This window comes from Gopherus evgoodei, chromosome 6, assembly GCF_007399415.2.
Source record: "Gopherus evgoodei ecotype Sinaloan lineage chromosome 6, rGopEvg1_v1.p, whole genome shotgun sequence".
NCBI classification, from domain to species: Eukaryota; Metazoa; Chordata; order Testudines; family Testudinidae; genus Gopherus; species Gopherus evgoodei.
In genome coordinates, this window is record NC_044327.1 from 23,755,518 (window position 1) to 23,769,388 (window position 13,871).

Genomic DNA, 13,871 nt, shown 5'->3' on the forward strand with positions numbered 1-13,871 from the left:
GACAATATACAGCACTCTATATACGCACTTAATTTCCCAGCAATTGTTTAATGTGGTCTACAGAAGTCTGTGTTGAGATAAGTAGTGGGGTAGTAGAACTTGGGGGATGGAAGGTGGTGGAAATCTCGCACTGCCTGAGCTGTGCCTGTTGGTGGAGAGAATTTGTGTTATAAATTGTCACTCTGACAGCCTTTATAAGCACTTAAACTCCTTTTACATAGACTTTTGCTTTAATTCCTGTATTGCATGAAACTTAGATATAATTTTAATGTTGAATATTTATGCTTTCTGCCAATACTCCACCAGATAAAGGTCTGTTTTGTCACTGTTAACTCAATTAAACTAACTGTACACTTTAAAGAAACGCTGAAGTTGCATGTTAAATCTGTTTTACAGTTAGAACATGAAATAATGACATTGGCTGCGTACATATTGTACATAAACATCTTAATGCATAATTATAATTCTTGGAGAATGAGAGTCTTTCAACAATATACTAGAAACTTAAATGTCTGTATTTCTCCAGAAGGATTAAATAGCACTATGAAAGTCATCTTGTACCTACAATGCCTTGGATCTTCAATCCATAATAATTTTTCCACTTTTTTTTAAGTGATTGTTCGACATATTTCCAAAAGTAGTCACTTATAACTGGCTTGTATCGTTGCCAGTGCCATTTGCCTGCTAAATAGGATCCCATATTTAATCCATTAATATAAAGAAAGCTGTCAAATTAGCATCCAGGTTTTTAATCTGGGAATTACATTGCATTCAGTATAATAGACTACAAGTCATGCCCCCTTCCCATCAACCTCACTTGCACTGTATTGCATTTTATTCAAAAACATACACAGGAGTTGCCTCTAGGATACTGAATACGAGAAATACTGGGCCTTAGTCATGCAGATTCACCAGTCGCACTTCATTTTAATAGTCAAGCATTCATGATCACAAACACATTAGACATTAGACGTTAGACTACATTATGGTGGAGAGTCACATTTGATGGTTCTAGCGGGCATGCAGAATTTTTCATCTGTGACTTTGTCTGAAGTTAGTTTGGGATATAAAAGGGCCTATTTTTATTTGTATGGAGTTTAGTTTTTAGCAAGATGTAGATATGAACACATCTCTTTTCAGAAGCCTCTAGTATCCTTGAAGAGCAAGTAGGGGAAGGAGTGCACAGGGTTCTGGCAAGGTAGCTTCTAGCCCTAGCAATATGCCCTCATTTGGGTGCTAACTGTTTAATATCTATCACACTTACTTTGAGTATGGAATGTGAAGATAGCAGTAGGCAAACTGTTATATTGGCATAAGTTAAAACAGGAGAGGGGATGTTTTTGATGTAGATCATTATTTCATGCTCACTGACTGAAAACCACACACTTTAGCAGTCTATACCAAGAGTAGGCAACCTCTGGCATGGATGCCGAAGGTGGCACGCAAGCTGATTTTCAGTGGCAATCGCACTGCCTGGGTCCTGGCCACCGGTCTTGGGGGCTCTGCATTTTAATTTAATTTTAAATGAAGCTTCTTAAACATTTTAAGAGCCTTATTTACTTTACAAACAGTAGTTTAGTTATATATTATAGATGTATAGAAAGAGACCTTTTAAAAATGTTAACATGTATTACTGGCACGCAAAACCTTAAATTGGAGTGAATAAATGAAGATTCGGCACACCACTTCTGAAAGGTTGCTGATCCCTGATCTATACTGTACATCAGCAGTAAGAGGCAAAATCCTTCAGAGGCAAAAGCTTCAAAATAAGACTTTCAAAATTTGGAGAAACAGCAGTCAGCTGGATGTTCTGTGTCATTACTACTTTGTGTATAAATTTTAAACTTAAATCAGTGGTTTGCTTGGTTTAATACTGTGTAAATAGCATTTTATGCATAAAGCAAGGCAACAAATATTACTTTTCTGATACAAAAAACACATTTGTGGTGTAGTGGTATAGAAACTCTAGTATATGCAAACAGCACTTGCATAGCTGTTTACATCTTGACAACATTTTGCAAACATTAATTTTCTCACCTCCCACGTTTCCCAAGCTATACTATAAATCAAGCCTCTATATCAATTGATTTTTTTACTGCAGTTCAGTATGGCACTTAATAAGGTCCATATACAGTACCAGTGTTCATAGTTTCCATGGTAACTAATGTACTTCCAAGAAGAAAAAAATGCTTATAACTGGACACAACTGAGCCATATCGTTCGTGAAATTAAAGCAAATTGTAGTAGTGTTCTGTAACTTCTTGTACAGTTCATCCCATACTTCCGCCTCCTTCACTCACATGCAATATTGTTGTCTCAAAACTCTGCCAATAAAAATTGAGAGAACTCCATACTTATTGGTATGTCTATCAGCTACCTCAGTACTATAGGACTGATAGTTCTCTTCTGTCTGAAAAAAGCATTTTAAATGTCTCTACTCCACGTCTGAAGAGGGCCAGTAAGCATACAATACACCAAACTATTGGGCAATAATCACATTTCTGTTTTCATTTGTTTCACTTTTCTGCAAATGCCAAGACCAGAGCTTGACTCAAAGTTATTACTCGTACTCAGAAGCAGAACCCCTTATTTTCTAGAGGATTTTTTAAATAGAGTCAAAGTTAGAGCTTCAGATTTTTAAATCAAGCATACATTTTATTGGTAAGTACTTGCAAGAAATGCTTTCACATTGGCAACACATGTACTCTGCCCTTCACACTGCATGGGGTGACAGCAGAGAGGCAGCGAATTAGACTCTCTGACTCAGCTTACCTGCATAAGTTGGCCTCAAAGCCAAGGTACATCTATCTTCTAGATGTCAAAATTGTGGGAAATATGTTGTGTGTCTGCAAACTTATAAAGGGATACTAATGTTTCACAGCCCTGCATAGTGGAACTAGTTTGAGCCAAGTGTTAGATTTTTATCAGGAAGGCCTGCTCCACATCTAATCTTTCCAAGCCTAATTGTAATCAAAAACAATTTAACATTAAATAATTTAGACTCATTTTAGAATTCTTTGCTGTTGCATTTCATCAAAATCAACATGTTCCCATGAAGTGTGTTGATTCTGACAACAGCATTTTTTTAAATGGAAAATTGTTCTATTAAATTCCCCCTCCCTCACCCCCCAAATTTGAATGGCTCATGAATGGTATGTTTTGAATATTGAAATTTATGCTCTGGGCTCTTATGTATTATAAGACTGTAAAGTCACAAAGTATTCCATGTCTTATGTAATCACAACAATGTAGCTTGAATTTAGAATATTTGTCAAACCACTTTCAATGAATATTTGAGCGTAATTCAGATGGGGAAACAGATCGATAAAGAAGCTGTATCTTCCCCAAAGTTACGCAACAAGTCAGTAGCAGACCCAGGATTTGAGGCTAGCTCTCCTGACTCCGCTCCATCCAGCAAGCCACAGCTGACCCTTGAACTGCTTTGACAGAAGAGAGGGCCAAAAGATTAATTTTTTAACTTATTTGTGAAAACATTTTCCCCTTAAAACAGCTCTTAAACCAATATCCCATCCTTAAAATCAGTTACTCACATGCTTTTTTCCTTTAGAATAAGCCACTTCCATTTGAGGCCATGTCTACACTCAAAGTTTTGCCAACACAAGTTACATCAGCATACAGCCATCACAGTTAGTATATCGCCTGTCCCTATGTATATTTGGCTCCTGGCATCTACAGTGTGCACTCACCAGGAGTGCTCATCTCAATGCACTGTGCAGTGCATTATGGGTAGGTATCCCAGCATGCGACCTGCCATCATTCAGCATACTGTGTTTTGGGTAGTTTTGTCAACGCATGGTGGGGCAGAAACTACTCGTGCAGGGGTGATTGGGAGCAAGGTCAGCTTCCCGGAATGCAATGTTCTTTATCCACAATATCGTCTCAAGCAATAGGTTTTCATGCCTATTTTCAATTTCTACAAACCCTCCACAGGCCTTGTTGCTGTCCACCATCTCTGAAGGAACCGTGGAGCCCACAGAGCTGTGCATTGCATTGAGGAGCATTGCAAGCTTGGTTACATAAACTGAATATAGGGCAATGGTACTGAATACAGGCACCATTTTCTACAGTTGATGGTAGCTGATCTCACTCCTAAGTGAACGAAGGCAGAGAGCCTAGCATCCCAAAGTCGCCCAGGCCTGCATTTTGCTAGCTTGTTTACTGCAATAGGGCCTGCTGAAGTTATCGGTGCCTGGAGTGGGAAAGCCTCCTCCGACAGAGGACGAAATAAGGCTGCCATGCCTAGAAACCTTTGGGAGAAGATTGCAGTGCACCTACACGGAAGTTTCATCAAGATCTTTCAGGAGGATTCAAGGGACATCCCTGTGTATGTAAACAAATTGTTCTGCATGTCCCTGCCCTAACTCTAACACCTAACTCTAGCGGAGAATGAAAAGCAGATAGCAAGTCTGCCTCTGTTGTACTGCTACCTCTTCTAGTAAGAGTAAATTAATGAAAAACTCAAAAGCCATGTCCCGCTAATTTGTGGGGGGCCAGCCCTCTAATGGAAAACTTATTTCCATGCTTACCTGAGGTTCCTTCCTCCACATCAGGCTGGACTACAGAGTTCAAAAACATCTCCTAGCTCGCTGCACATCTGGATCCCCCAGTTCCTTCTTACTGTTAAAGCAGGGGCCTGTGACTTGAGCTCCTCAAGAGATATCCACTGGGGTGGTGGGGTCTCCACCAAGTACAGCGTGCAGCTATTTGTAAAAGCAGCATGTCTGTGGCTCAGCACCAGATCAAGTGTTGGCCTTTTGGTCTGCCTGCCACAGCTCCTTGGCTTTACTTAGTCATGCCACGTCTGCTGGCCCTGAGCAACCTGCTCATAGAGGTTGATGTTTCTATGGCTGGTTCAGAGCTGTACCTGCACAGCCTCTTCTCTGCAAAGTCCCAGGAGATCCAATATCTTCTGTCTGCTCCAGGCAGGAGCATGTCTGGAGTCTGTAGCCAGCATGGTCAGTTGGGCAGTTGCGCACAACAACAGAAAGCAGATAGAGGTAAACTCACCAAGCTGGACAACCAGGAAAAGGCATTTTAAAAATTCACTGGGGTTTTAAAGAGGGGGGTGGGGGGCTTCTGGTCTACAAGAGCGGTCAGTGTTGAGTATCCTCCTTGAGTGCTACTGCTGGATCATCACTGCTAGTCCATAGAAGTAAAGAAAAATCTTTCTTCCTTCTAGAATTATGTAACCACTACTTCTTATTCCAGATCTTGAGACTAATTCAGACCCACCAATCTGTGGTGGCAGTAGGGCCCAAAAGTGCTGACTGATTGCTCAGAACTGGCTAACCCAGAGTTGGGAGCTATGTGACAAATGCAGTAGTAAATCCATGAACTGCTGGTCTCATTCTCTAGCGTTTCCAAGAGACCACCAAAAACACCCTCTTCCACCTTAGACAGATTTTACTCTTGAAAAAGTTCCAAGCAAGGAGCAGGAGATGAGTTTTCACTCTGGTCCTATTTTGAGAAAGAATTAACAAAATAGCACCAGCTCATGGGGACTCAGGGAAGTTTTCCAGAGAATTATGGGAATTTAACATTCCCATGCAATCTCTTTGAGCGTCCAGCTATTGTGTTTATGGTATACACACAAGTTAGATAAAAATATCAATATTCTTGCTGAAAAGTTACAAGAAACACTATTTTATTTCTTAGAATTCAGAACAACATGCAAGTAACCCAAACCATAGACAGACAACAGAAGCTGCTACCTGAAATAGAGCCACCTAACTCTTGGCTGTCTCTGCTGACACTGATTGCACCCTTTGCATGCTTTCCTACAGTGCCTCCTAGCCTGCCAGAAGGACCAGAAATTGCAGATTAAAGTGATGGCCTACAGTTTTCAACTACACCACAATAGAGCCCTCTTGAAATCTCCTGCAAGCTCCTGTTTCAAGTAGCCATGCCAGGAGCTGTCAGATAGGTAACCAGAGGATAATAGAACTTCAGTGGTATCATACAGTACAAATGTGGACTCAAGGTAAAACCAATGTACAGTATGGCAAATATGCACCATCGCTACTTACACTAATGGTTCAATTACCAACAGATCAATTGATGTGAACACAGCAGCAAAATAAGGACAGACAGATGCACAGAATTAAGCAGCAGGCTCCAACTTTTGTTAAACTTTAACAGGGGAAGGGCACTACTCGCCCATCACCCATACTCTCCTATACCAGGCATTTAATTGGTCCCAGGGCTCCTTACCATATAAACCCATATATGGTGCCAGGGTTAGCAGGCCCCATATCATATAATCCATAATGTGGGGTAGGCTCTGCCCAGCCTACCCTCCAGGATTCAGCTCTCTGGTGCCTAGCACTCCTTCCTGCAAGGGGGATAGCAGGTGCATCAGGATGAGGATCTTGGCCTGCAAGAACTAGTATGTATGACCTCAGCCTGCAAAGGCCACAAGCTCTCACCTTATCACATGAGCCCAAGACCCACCACCAAAACCCCAGGTCTTTCACCTCTGAGAGCCGTTCATTTTATTCTCTCGACTGTGCTGGAAACCAGCTGCAAGTTGCGACAAATAAACAACTGTCTCCACCCCAGTACCTCAGTTAGGTACTAAGTGCATTCCTGCTTGATGCACTGTGGCTTGAAGGTCTGTGAGGAAGGAAAAAACCTCCCTGGTCCTCTGCCAATTGGCCCACGGGAGAAAAAAATGTCTTCCTGATCCCCTAAACAGGTGATCAGCTAAACCTTCAGCATATGTCAGGCCAGGTTCCAATTCCTAGTTCGGGTGAGTACAATGGGCTGCTAGAATGCTCCACATGGCCCCTGTGTTGAGCTAAATCCTGGGAGCTGTGGAAGGCTGGCCAATCAGCACCCCTTTCCCCATGCTGGCCAATCAGAGACTCCCAGAAGGAGGTGCCACCTATTGTCCCTTCCTTGCTACTGGAACTGTTCCCCTTTCACTGCTGGCCCCATCAAATTCCCCCATCCACTGATGCAGGTAGGTGGCATTTCTCTAATTAGGACAAAATCAAAATCAGGGAGTCTGTAGGTCCCTAGACATGGTCCCTGAATACAAGGAAATTATCACCAGCCAGATTCTGAAGTGCTCTTGGTATGAAAAATAAAGACAAGACAGATGAATAAAACTACCTTTTGGGGTCTATTGGAAATTTCTGTAGAAATAAATCTATAGAAATTTAGCCGAAAAGCTACATAATTTAATAAAATACTTTTCCTGTTGCTTTAAAAAAAAAAACCGTACAGAATTCTATAGCAAAACCATACTTTTCCTCTATATTTAATTTATATTAATTATATAAAATTGTTATAAAAACCCTATAGTAAAGTTAACATTTTCTATTAAATTCTATAGGCCTTTCCTATATAGGGAGAAGTGGTTGGCCCAAGTACCTTGGGCATAGATCAATAACGACATTTTTATCATCACATTTGTATTAATGTTTTCATATATATATTTTAACTCCTCCAAACTTCCCTTCCCTTTTTATGGAGCAAAAAAGTTAATAGAATGATGTGAGTTGGTGTGAAAGTTAAATTCAGAAGGTACCAGCAATTTTAAAGGAGTACACAATGGGTGAATTTGATTTGACACAACTGTAAATGTATGGAAAAGAATGAGAGAAGCAACAATAAGACCCATTAGTGAAAACAGCTGTGAAAAATCAAATATTGTTGGCTACAATTATTCATTCAGCACCAGGAATAGAATGTGCTGGAACATCTAAGCCTTACGTTTTTCCCATGATCACCACCGGAGTTAAAAACACATCTATTAAATACAACAATGCTTTTCTTCTGTACCTTATAGAAAATGTTATATAGTTTGAGTGTGAGTTATTGCACTTTAAAATTTAACTCAGTTAGACACAATAAAGAAATACAGTATAACACAAAATTACCACCATTTAAAGTGTAACATGAATACTGCAATCTAAGTAAAAGTTTAAAAATATATGGTCAAGCTATTGACAAGCTTAGGGAGAAACTGCTGCTATAGTTTTCCTGCATGTGAATGCTATTAAGCTACCATCTACTGATACAAGTTAACAGGGCCAATTTTTCAGTCAGAGCCTTAATCACACCTTTGATTTTGCACATGCATTGCCTTGGTTTTAGTTTAGAAGAAATGGTTTGGATAAAGATGCACCTGCATGATTGTAACCAATATATTTACAGCACAGTTAGTGTATTTGGTATTATTACTTTATATCTACGTTGACTTGCAAAAATAAAATATCCCCCCAACCCCACCTCCTAATTGGAATTTACAAGGACTACAGTATTGTTTAGTATAACCAATATAAAGATAGCAAACTGGAGATGCAGCTGTAATAGCAAAACTGAAGCTTGCATGGGCTCTTTTCCACTGACCTGGATCAATATAAAAACATTCTCACTAGCTTTTCATGCTTCTCACTGTACTTCAAACCTATGGTATTCTGCTTGGTTTTGGTATCTGAGCCTCATATTAACTCTACTAAACAAATTCCATTTGCTAAGGTTTCAGATTTTGGTAAGAGACACCCTTCTTAAATGTTATTTGGTCTTATGCGAGATGACATGTATGATTAGAGTTATTAAATGCTAATAAGATGTAATTTGGGGAATCTTAACATATATGTAGAAAAGAGTGGTCATATCTTAAATTTAAGAATTTCCCCTAGATTAGCAATAAGGGTTAATGGGTTTGATAAAAGACCTTATTGTCATGATTTTTTTAAGTGTCTTAATTATTGTCAGAAAAAACAAACCAGAAAAAAAAAAGTGGAAAAAAGTCAGACTCCTCAGTCTAGAGATTTCATAAAATAATGAGATGAAAAACAAATGAAGGATGAAAACCTAATGGAGGAGAATGGAAGACATATTGGTTCCATGCTAATAGAAAAACATATCCACATAAGAAGGTGAAATTATAATTAAAAAATACTGCTACATCTATCCAGTCATTGAGACAATTTTGTGGTGTTATTTTGTTCAGATTCTAAAAAAATGGAAGCCGAACTCAAAAGTTATTAGGTCCCTTTCTCTTATCAGTGAGCTTTCCATGGTTAGCATCCCACACCCTTTAGAATCAAGCAATACTATCTGTAGGATTTTTATCTTTATAGTATTTGGCTAAGGTGTGCCTTGACACAAAAGGTGGAAAAATCAGTCTGTTGTGTTTTTCAGGAGGTGCAACACTGATCTTTAAAACTTACCAGTTGACTTAGATATCTGAATATGTATTTGCACTTAGATAACCACAATATTTGCCAGCATTACCTATCATATGTAGAGAGAAGAACAAAGGAATACTGCAGATACTGAGGTAAACATTATCTACTGATTTATTTTATATTAGATAAAAGTGGACAAAATTTAAGGGTTGCCACAACAGATAACCTCCAAGTGGAGGTTTAAAAATACCACTGAAAAGTCAAGGAATAATGTGGTCCCAGTGATCTCATAGATTAAATCCATGGGGACAGATCCTCAGTAAAGCGGCATAACTTCTGTGTGAAGTATCAGAGGGGTAGCTGTGTTAGTCTGGATCTGTAAAAGCAGCAAAAAGTCCTGTGGCACCTTATAGACTAACAGACGTTTTGGAGCATGAGCTTTCGTGGGTGAATACTCACTTCGTCGGATGCATGTAGTGGAAATTTCCAGGGGCAGGTATATATATGCAAGCAAGAAGCAGGCTAGAGATAATGAGGTTAGTTCAATCAGGGAGGATGAGGCCCTCTTCTAGCAGCTGAGGTGTGAAAACCAAGGGAGGAGAAACTGGCTCTGTAGTTGGCAAGCCATTCACAGTCTTTGTTTAATCCTGAGGCTGATGGTGTCAAATTTGCAGATGAACTGAAGCTCAGCAGCTTCTCTTTGAAGCCTGGTCCTGAATTTTTTTTTGCTGCAGGATGGCCACCTTAAGATCTGCTATTGTGTGGCCAGGGAGGTTGAAGTGTTCTCCTACAGGTTTGTGTATATTGCCATTCCTAATATCTGATTTGTGTTCATTTATCCTTTTCCGTAGAGACTGTCCAGTTTGGCTGATGTACATAACTGAGGGGCATTGCTGGCATATGATGGCATATATTACATTGGTGTACATGCAGGTTTGTAAAGTCTCCATTATCAGACTTCTTGTAAATCTGCTACTTGATGATACATCTTGCACTGACACATGAGGATTGAATCCTTAAGTCAATTGTTATCTGCATCTTTTTAGTATGCAAACAGAAATAAACTAGAAGGAAATAATGCTGGTTGCATACCTGTATGTTGAAGTCAATAGAACATTCTCATTAACAGATACAGAATCATGTCTTTTATGCTTATTTATTGTATTTCTTAATTAACTATTATCTTCCACTAGGAATAAAAAGTATTAAAAAGAGAACGCCAAGCAGAAGTGTTTAAGAACTAATGATATGTCCAAATATTATGTTATGTGTAATAAATATGAAAGCACATATTCATGCAAACTGGTACTTTGGGTTATGAAAAAAGAACAAAGATGAATGAATGGATAGTTATTCTAGTGATTTTGGGGGGAAGATGTGGCAGTTCTGGATAAATTATTTTAACTGCTGAAGTCATAGTATAAAGGTAGAGTATTTCAAAACTGTGGAGCATTATATATTTTGAATATGTTGATTCTACTAAAAGGGAAAAAAAAAAAGTCAGGTTAAATCAAGTTATGGTATGAACCCAATTCCAGGGCAGATAGGGGGAAGTCAACTATTCAAATTCTTAGCAGGACCTTTTCAAAGTCAAATACAATTCTTTTTGGCAAGCTGTGGTGTTATGTATTGTATCATATCTTACCAAAGATTAATATTTACATACTGTCTACCAAGATATTATAAAAGAATTGATAACAAAAGTGTTAATATTAATTGCAAAACTAACAAAGCACTTAATATCACTATAGACACTCCCCAATTTATGCAAGTGTTCCGTTCCAGAACACCTTGCATAGCTCGAATTTTGCATAAGTATTTCCGACCATTACGCAAACAAAACCCAAAAGAAAAAACACATACCAAACACTCCTATTTTTCCGTAAGCCTGGATTTGTGTACGTCGGGTTTACATAACTCGGGAAGTGTCTCTCTCTCATTTATATATAAAATGAAGGCACAGGTAATAGACTTCTAGAAAGACTTTTTATCTAGTGAAATCCCTATATATACTTATGTTTTAGTACAAGTGGTAGAGTAAGACTGAGTCCTGGATTCAATACAACTATAGGGCAGCTCTACAAACCAAAGGACCACAATCATCTACACTTAGGCGGAAGTTCTGTTTAAAATCAAGTTAGTAACCCTGCTTTAAAACACAAGCTATTTTCCCAGTGTAACAAGCCTTCGTGAGACTGAGAAGTTCCATAAAAGTTGAAGGAAAATATTTGCTGAAGCTGCTAAAATGCCACTTCTGCCATTAAACCAGCCCCAATACACACCACAACATCTTTTCTTAGCCACAGAGTAAATGCTTCATCATGACAGTCTCACATATTTATAATATCTGAGCTCTTTCCAAAGGCATTGCTAACTATGACTGTTGCACATTCTGATATGTTGCACCTACGCAACAACATTCTCCTTCTGAGTTTAAGGACAACAGAGAAATGTTTTTATACTCCACAAATGCAAGTACAAAAAACACGATCAGCTTTATTTAATGCCCCCGGCCCAACATTTAGAAACACCTTAATAATTTTTTCAGCCTAGCCCATAACACCAAGATGATTCTCTGTACACTTTCATTCTGTGCCAACCCTCCACTACATTGTCAACAACAAAGTTTGCTTTCAGACGTGAACCATAATTTAGAATTAAGTCCTATTCATCTGAACTAAAGCAGCTTTTATAGTGCCATGTACTCTGCACAATATAGTCTAAAAACAAAAAACTCAACAACGAGTAGTAGTTATCATACCGCAACACACAAGTGTGTCCTACTGGGCACATTTTCAAAACTGAAAACAAGACCAACCGTTCTGGAAAGTCAAAGCACTTTCCAAAAATTTATATAGCTTCTTAACACTCCTGTAGGACAAGTAAATATTATCAGCCTCGTCTCACACAGAGGTGGAAGGAAGCGAGTGAGTTACCTAATATCATGCTCAGGCAAAACCAGGATTAGAATTTGGGATTCCTGATTTTAGACCAAGGCCTCACCCTTTAAACACGCTACAGAGCAGTACAGCTTATTTAGTTCACCAACAGTATCAACCGTATCAGTAGCTAAGGCTCACATAATAATGGAAAAAGGATTTCTGAACTTTCATTTGGATTTAAAAATCTGCTAGAGACTCATGTCAATGGTATTTACCACCCCTTTTTGTTAATTGTCTGTCTACCTGCTTGTTTTTAAAGTCACAAGAATATTCACTAAATAAGTGTGCAAATATTCCTTCAGTTAAATATTCATGCCGCCGATAAACATGTCCACAAATATTTGTACATGTGAGTTTTTGTTAGAAAAGAATATTGACATAAAGAGAGAGTATCTGGACAAACATTTGAAAATTCATATTATAAAGAGAATTTTCTCCAGAAAACTTCATGCAGCTATCTTGAAAGTACTTTTTAATTTGAAATCAACCAGCCAGACAAGAGAAGTAAATTATTCTCCTTAACCACTGAAGACACAAAAAAAAGCAATGGGCTAAAATTGCAGCAAGGGAGTTTTAGTTTAGATATTAGGAAAAACTTCCTAACTGTAAGCACTGGAACAAGTTACTGAGGGAGGTAGTGAAATCTCTGTCAGTGCTGGTTTTTAAGAACAAGTTAGACATACACCTGCCGGGGATGGTCTAGATAATACTTAGTCCTGCCTCAGTGCAGAGGGCTGGACCACTAAATGACTGTAATGGGGTCAGAACTCACCACTGCTGGCACCTTCTGCTGGTTGCTCTGGGAATTAGCTCTTATCAGCTATGAAGTGCCCTCTGCACATGGTGTCTCACCCATTGTCTGCTCTGCTGACTTTGGGAACTGCCTTGCTCCCCACTTGGCAGTGTCCACTTCAGGACATTGCCCTGTGGCAGCACCCACTACTCCATTCTCACCTCCTTCTGGGGAGGGAGGGGGTTAATGGCAATCCTTCAGCTTGCACCTGCCTCAGTGGCCAACCACAATCCTAAAGTCTAGCCCCTCACCTCAGGGGCAAGTTTCAGTCTCTCTCTGCCACACTCCTCCATGGCCAGGTGCAGTGCAAGGGGGGAAAATGGGGGACCCAGGTCCACCCGCTACTCTGGGTCCTGACCCAGGGACCCACTAGTGGCAGCCTCTTGCTGCCCTCCTCTCCCCTCTTGTCTGCCTATCTGCCCTGGGCCATATCCGCTTTGGCCCCATGCACCTTCTCAACACTTTTTAGCAGGGGCCACAGCCTGGCAGGTAACTGGGCCAGAGCTCTCCTCTGCTCCCCCAAGCCTGAACAGCACTGCTCTGTCCAAGGTGCTACCTCCTTACCTCAGGAGCCAGTCCTCCTCCCTTGCTAGTCAGGGAGAGGCTACCTTCTCCTTTGCTAGGCAGCCTTTATATAGGGCCCTGGCTGGGCCTGATTGCCTGCTGGTCTGCGCATCCTCTCTGGTCAGTTCCAGCCCTTTTTCTAGTGGGAAAGCCACCCCACTACAATGACCTATCAAAGTCCTTTCCAGGCCCACATTTCCATGATAATCATTTGTCAAGTCATTTTGAAAAAACACATTAGCAAAATCTGAATTTGTTTGTGGACTATTTGCAAATCGTAAAAGGAGCTAAGTTACTCTAATTGAGCACTCAAATAAAGCTGGTTGATATGTAGAGGGGAAAACATCACAAGTAGATTTTCTGTCTTTTTTAATTGAAATTTAAACATATTTCATCCATTTGAAGCAAATA